At 42.5% G+C, this 7,855-nt stretch overlaps 1 pseudogene; it reads left to right on the forward strand.

Annotated features, from left to right (window-relative positions):
* Positions 1-1,074: 1,074 nt before the first annotated feature.
* LOC138421881 (ferritin light chain pseudogene) lies at positions 1,075-3,468 on the forward strand (annotated as a pseudogene).
* Positions 3,469-7,855: the final 4,387 nt, after the last annotated feature.

Here is a 7,855-nt window from a genome sequence, read left to right on the forward strand (position 1 = left end):
CCAGGCAAGAGTACTGGAGTGGGTTGCCATTTCCTTCTCCAGGGAATCTTCCCGACCCAGGGACCGAACCCAGGTCTCCCTCATTGTAGATAGACGCTTTACCGTCTGAGCCACCAGGGAAGTCCTAATGAGCTTTATATCTTCTGATAAAGGAACATGTACATAGGATGAACTGGGAAATTTGGATTGACATATATACACTGCTATGTATGAAATAGGTTTCCCTGGAGGCTCAGTGGTAAAGAATCCACCTGCCAATGCAGGACACACGGGTTTGATCCCTGAGTTGGGAAGATCCCCTGGAGAAGGAAACAGCAACTCACTCCAAAGTTCTTGCTTGTAAAATCCCATGAACAGAGGAGTCTGGTGGGCTACAGTTCAGGGGTCACAAAAGAATTGGACATGACTTGGCAACTAAACGGGACTTGCCAGATGGCTTGAATGGCAAAGAATCTTCCCGCAGTGTGGGAGACCTGGGTTAGATCCCTGGGTTAGGAAGATGCCCTGGAGAAGGGAATGGTTACTCACCCCAGTATTCTGGCCTGGAGAACTCCATGGACTGAGATGCCTGGCATGCTACAGTGCATGGGGTCACAAAGAGTTGGACACGAGCAACTTTCACTTTCACTTTTCACTAGTGACTAAATGACAGCAATGTACAAAATATCAACAGACAACTAATAAGAATCTACTGGATAGCACAGAGGACTCTACTCAGGGAACTCTGCCACTATTTCTCCAGCTGGTACAGAAGAGGAAGTCATAGATCTAAGCTAAAGAAGGATGAAGCATGTCACTGCTGAGCCCACCTAGGCTTTTACAAAACTATAAGCTAATAAGTAAGTGCACTTTTAAGCCATTAAGTCCATAGTCATTTGTCATGTGGGCTTCCCTGGTGGCTCAGCAATAAAGAATCCACCAGCCAATGCAGGAAATGCTAGTTCAATCCCTGGGTTGGGAAGACCCCCTGAAGAAAGAAACAGCAACCCAGTCCAGTATTCTTGCCTGGGAAATCCCATGGACAGAGGAGGCTGGCGGGCTACCGTCCATGGGATCACAAAGAGTCAGGCATGTCTTAGCTACTTAAACAATAATAACAGATTTGTCATGCAGTGGTAGAAAACCAACCATTCAAGGATGTTAGCTCTTCATAGGGTTATGAAATCCTCAGACCAACAGAAATAAGGAAAGGACATTCACAGGTAGACTGGGTGGAGTAGATGCTGTAAGTGCCCATCCACACCTTACCAGTGGATGACTTTCCATCACCAGAATCTAAGTCTTTTTGCTTGAGGGCTTTCTCAGGAGTCAGGGAAGGCAATTCTGCCTAGTTATGACAGACCCAAACGGTTAAGGGATTAAATAGCCAGAGAATAGACCTTAACAATGGCTGACAATAGTTGTGAATAAATGTGGAAGCTTCTTTACCTTTTTAACTGGAGGACGTATTCCCTGTGCAATCAATCTCCAGTTGCCTGTAGTGGTAGCTGACTTGGTAACAGAACTTTTATTCGCTGCTTTCCCTTCTGTTTTATTGGAAAAGACCCTGATGCTGGAAAGACTGGAAAGCAGGAGGAGAAGGGGATGGCAGAGAATGAGATGGTTGGATGGCATCACCAACTCAATGGACATGAGTTTGAGCAAACTCTGGGAAATGGTGAAGGACAAGGAAGCCTGGTGTGCTGCAGTCCATAGGGTTGCAAAGAGTCAGACATGGCTTAGCAACTTAATAACAACAACTTCTATTTCACTTCCCTGCTATTCCTCCCAAATAAACCACTTACACGAAAAACCCTGTCTTAGGAATTGCTTCCAGAGCTGCTAGACTGAAACAATGGATAATGTGAATGAAGTCAGAGAAACCTGATATAATGGGAGTAGGCACAGTGTGCTGGGAGGAGATTGGGCCAGAATAGAGAGAACCCTGCATGTTTTCCTAAGAACTCAGAGACCACTTTGGGAGTCATCAGTGTGTCAAAGAGTGTCTTCCAATTTTTCGTTAGTAGCAGAACCCCGAGTTATATGTCTAGCTGCAGAACTCCATTTCCCTATTTCCTCTGAAGATATGAATGCAAAAGATAGGAAATAAAAGCAAAATCTTTCTGTGGAGCTTCTGATAAATCCCTTTTCATACTTCTCCCCCTCCTCCTTCCTTTTTTTTAGAAAGCAGACATGATAGCTGAAGCTCCAGCAGCCATCTTGGGACCACGAGGGAAAGAACGAAAGAACTGCCGAGGCTTTGGCCAGGAACTTCTTAAGCTACTCATCTAGCACCAGAGACCAGCTACTTCAGATCTATTGTTACATGAAAAATTAAAAAAAAAAAAAAACTTTCAAGCCACTGAAGGTAGGTTTCTATTAACAGGTGAGCACAGTTACTATCTGATAAACTGACATATCTAGAAAAGGAACTTGTATCTTGATTGTTTGACTATTGCCCTGATAGAACAAGGACAGAGTTACCCCAACTTGCCCTGCAACGAGAGAAATACTGCCACAAAATCTCAGGATGTAGTTTAGAAACAGCAGCAAATCTAGCAAGAAATCTCAGGACACATTGTAGAAACATCAGCAAAGCCTTCCAAATTTTAATTATAAAAAACTTCCAGGAAGTGCGCTCGGCGGCCCCGCGGATCTGTCTCTTGCTTCAACAGTGCTTGGACGGAACAGACCCAGGGACGCCCCTTGCTCCAGCCTCCGACCACCCTCCAACCTTTTTTCCAGTCGCAACCTCCGGAGTCAGCCACTCAGCTGTCCGCGATCACCGGGACCAGCCCCCATTTTTTAACTCCTTATTATTACCGACCAATCATGAGCTCCCAGATTCGTCAGAATTATTCTACCGAGGTGGAGGCCGCCGTCAACCGCCTGGTTAACATGCAACTGTGGGCCTCCTACACCTACCTCTCTCTGGGCTTCTATTTCGACCGCGACGATGTGGCCCTGGAAGGAGTGGGTCACTTTTTTCGCGAATTGGCCAAGGAGAAGCGCGAGGGCGCGGAGCGTCTCTTGAAACTGCAAAACCAGCGTGGCGGCCGCGCCCTCTTCCTGGACGTGCAGAAGCCATCTCAAGATGAGTGGGGTAAAACCCAGGACGCTATGGAAGCCGCCCTTCTCGTAGAGAAGAACCTGAATCAAGCCCTGCTGGATCTGCATGGCCTGGCTTCTGCCCGCGGAGACCCCCACATCTGTGACTTCCTGGAGAACCACTTCCTAGATGAGGAAGTGAAACTCATCAAGAAGATGGGTGACCACCTGACCAACCTCCGTAGGCTGGCTGGTCCCCAGGCTGGGTTGGGCGAGTATCTCTTCGAAAGGCTTACCCTCAAGCACGACTAGGAGCTTCTGGAGACCAGTGGGCCATTGAAGAACCCACCTAACTAACATCAGGGCTGCCTGAAGCCCCTCTCTGCAGCCACTAGGCAGCTTTTTAACACCCTGGAGCCCTCTCTCAAGCCTTGGACCAAATGGAAACAATAAAGCTTTTTGCAGCATAAAAAAAAAAAAAAAAAAAAAAAACTTCCATGCCAACTTTATATTGCCATTTCACATTTGCTTACACAGAATCTTTTGTGTTTTCAAAGTCATTTCCAGGAGTGTTAATAAGGCACTAGAGACAGCATTTGGTGGCCTCTGCATTGTTTGATAATGCCAACAACACAAATGTCATTCCAACATCATTGAAAAAGTTTTCTTACCAAGTTCTATAACCTCTAATTACCCTGAAAGAAATCCCCCAACAAAAAACAAAGCAATACTATTTTTACTACTGGCCTGAAAAGTATACATATAGTTTACTTGTTTCTAATGCATGGGAGGAAGAGGAATTAAGAGCAGCATTACACAAAGAAAGTTGCAAGAAGACTTAAGCTTGACACAAGTTTAGACAGAGAAGAATCTTTGTCCTGTGGTATATCATTTACTAACACGTGCTCAAATAATCTCTTGGCAGCATCTGTGTCATCAAATTCAGTAAATGACTCCAAGTCATAGGTTGTTATTTCCCTTGGTGTATTAATGTTTGTTTCTGTTACTCTAGAGGTAGCTGATATTAAGAGCAAGAAGGAAAAATATGCAGAGGGACCCTGTGCCACTCAGAGCAGATATCTGAAGTGCCTTACTATTAAAAGATATTTATCAAACATATTGCCAGTAGCTTTGGAAACATACCTATGTAAATATGCTATCATTTGATCTAAGAGCGTTTCTCATGTGTAGGAGATCATTTGTATAAATGACACTTAGAGTGGCGTAAACATATTTCCTCTCTGCCTCCCATATTTATTCAATTCAGAAATCCCAACAAGCCTTTATTCTTTTCAACCTTTCAACATTAATATTGATATGAAAAGACATGATGATATTTCTGCTTCACGCTTCAGTCCTATGTAATTTTTCTAGAGTTGTACAAACTTCCCTTATCTTGTTACTTTTGTGTCTTTAAATGGTATCAAATAAGAAATGCCAGGGTCAATTCAACCTTGCAGCTTTTGGAGAGACATTCCTGCCCCACACTATAGAAAACCCACTGTTAAGAAAAGTAGTGCCATTCTCTAAGGCACAAATGAATGGTTATCAAATTAAAGGGAGGGAAGAAAATAAAAAGGAATCAAAACACTATTTTTTAATGAAATCAAATCTAAAGTATTAAATTTGTCCCAAGAATTTTCCTTTATTATTTTTTTGATTCTAAGAGAAGAGCAAGCCATTTTGAGAAGCCATTATCAATGCATTAAGACTTTTTGAGAAGGTAGAAATCCCTACATTTAATTGTAAGATGCATGCTGTTTTCAGGGGGAAGATGCAAAGAGAAGACGTAACTAAGAAATATGTTACTTGTCAGACTTTGCCTTCCCTGACAGTGCTCAATTTCAGGCACTGATGCATCCAACCTGCTCACTCAGCTGCTCACTATGTTTGATAGCTATTAGAATCTCACATCCTTACCCCGAAGTCTGAGGTGCCCACTGGGCTGGGTCATCCCTTCCCCCCAGTTCATGATTGTTCTCTCTAAACATGCCCTTGTTCCTCTGTGTGACACAAAAGCTGGGTCTGAATTCCAGCCGTGTTGACTAAGACCCACTGACAACCATGCCTTCCTTTGCTCTTGTGCCCGCTGCTGCCTGAGAAGCTTACAAACATGCTCTTGACCAACAACACCAGCATGAGCCAGGAACTTGCTAGAAATGCCAATTCTTGCTAGGAAAACAAATTCTTACCACACCCCCCTCAACACCACCCAGACCTATTGAATCAGAAACTCTGAGGGTGAAGTTGTAATAAGCCTTGCAGATGATTTTGATGAAGCCCCCAAGTGTGAAAATCATCTCAACATTTCCCAGAGTTTTGCTATCAAATGGGCAATTCCCTCTGTTAAATCAGTAAAATATACTAAGCACAACACAGCACATACTAACAGTAGCTAACATCCATTCAGGGATTGCTCTAAAATCAGGTACTTCTCTATCTAAAACATTCTTCTCTATCTAAACTTCCTGTAAGCTCTTCGTAATATTTCAAGCTCATTTAGTCCTCATAAGAACCTGGTGAGGTAGTTACTGTTACAATTATTATCATCTACACTTTGAAAACTGAAGTAAAGAGGTTCCAAACCACAAACACTTAACGAGAGAGGCAGGATTCAGGCACCAGTATCTTCTCTGAAGACTGGGCTCTCTTGTACTTCGCTGTGCAGCCTTTGACCATTCATACATCTCAGAATTACATCAAAGATTTCCATAAAGAACACAGGGCAGTCTAACAGTAAGGGACTTTCCCACAGGCTAATTGAACCCTCAAGACAAAAATCTGAGGTCGGTATTAGTGGCCCAATTTCCCAAATGAATAAAAATAAAAACAACCTCATTAACACTAATCTGACCTTTGTTGGTTTGGAATTAATAATAATTTGGTTATATTGTACCTAAAACTTAATGACTGTAAAGTAATATTTTTCCTTATGAATTCTCAGACTTCTGCTCACTAACAAGAGAACCTGATTTAAATTTAATCAGATTTTGCAAACGAAGGACCCAAAAGATGGACATTCTATTCTTTGTGCCTTTGGTCCTAAAAGACTAAATAAATAAATCTTGAAATGTCTGCTATTCACATTGTTCAAATACTCTCAGTCAAAAGAAATAACAATAGCAAGGAAACCATAAACAAGATGAAAAACCAACCCCCTGAATGGGAGAAAATATTTATAAATGAAGCAACTGACAAGGGATTAATCTCCAAAACATCCAAACAGCTCATGCAGGTCAGTATAAAGAAGACAAACAACACAGTCAAAAACTGGGCAGAAGACCTAAACAGACATTTCTTCAAAGAAGACATACAGATGACCATCAAACACATGAAAAGATGCTCAATATTGCTAATTATTAGAGAAAAGAAAATCAAAACTATAATGAGGTATCACCTTACACCAGTCAGAATATTGTTGTTCAGTCACTAAGTTGTGCCTGACTCTTCATGACCCCATTAACTGCAGTACCCCAGGCTTCCCTGTCCTTCTCCAGATCCCAGAGCTTGCTCAAACTCATGTCCATCAAGTCAATGATGCCATCCAACCATCTAATCCTCTGTCACCCACTTCTCCTCCTGCCCTCAATCCTTCCTAGCATCAGGGTCTTTCCCAATGGGTCAGTTCTTCACATCAGGTGGCCACAGTACTGGAGCTTCAGCTTCAGCATCAGTCCTTCCAGTGAATATTCAGCACCGATTTCCTTTAGGATTGACTGACTTGACCTCCTTGTTGTCTGAGGGACTCTCACGAGTCTTCTCCAGCACCAGAGTTTGAAAGCATCAGTCCTTTGGCACTCAGTCTTCTTTATGGTCCAACTCTCATATCCATACTTGACTACAGGAAAAACCATAGTCAGAATGGCCATCATCAAAAAAAACTACAAACAATAAATGCTGGAGAGAATAAGGAGAAAAGGGAACTGTTGTTTTGTTGGTAGGAATATAAATTGATACAGCCACTATGGAGAATAGTATGGAGGCTCCTTAAAAAACTAAAAATAGAACTACCATATGACCTCAAAATCCCACTACTGGTCATAAACCCAGAGAAAACCATAATTCCCAATGATACAAGTACCCGATGTTCACTGCAGCACTATTTACAGTAACCAAGACATGGAAGCAACCTAAATGCCCATCAACAGAGGAACGGATAAAGAAGATGAGGTAGATATACGCAATAGAATATCACTCAGCTATTAAAAGGAGCGAAACTGTGCCGTTTGTAGAGATATGATGGACCTGGAGACTGCCACAGAGTGAAATCAGAAATAGAAAAGCAAATATTGTATGTTAACGCATATAGGTGGAATCTAAAAAGTGGTATAGAGGGTCTTATTTACAAAGCAGAAATACAGACACAGATGTAGAGAACAAATATATGGATAACAAGGGGGGAATCAGGGTGGGGTGGAGCGCTGGGAGATCAGGACACTATACGTACTGTTGAGTCTATGCGTGAAATAGATAACAGATGACGCACCCTCATGGCAGACAGCGAGGAGGAACTAAAGGGCCTCTTGATGAAAGTGAAAGAAGAGAGTGAAAAAGTTGGCTTAAAGCTCAACATTCAGAAAACTAAGATCATGGCATCCGGTCCCATCACTTCACGGCAAATAGATGGGGAAACAGTGGAAACCATGGCTGACTTTATTTTGGGGGGCTCCAAGATCACTGCAGATGGTGATTGAAGCTATGAAATTAAAAGATGTTTACTCCTTGGAAGGCAAGTTATGACCAACCTAGACAGCATATTAAAAAGCAGAGACATTACTTTGCCAACTAAGGTCCATCTAGTCAAGGCTATAGTTTTTCCAGTGGTCAT

Source organism: Ovis canadensis, chromosome 16 (genome assembly GCF_042477335.2).
Source record: "Ovis canadensis isolate MfBH-ARS-UI-01 breed Bighorn chromosome 16, ARS-UI_OviCan_v2, whole genome shotgun sequence".
NCBI lineage: Eukaryota > Metazoa > Chordata > Mammalia > Artiodactyla > Bovidae > Ovis > Ovis canadensis.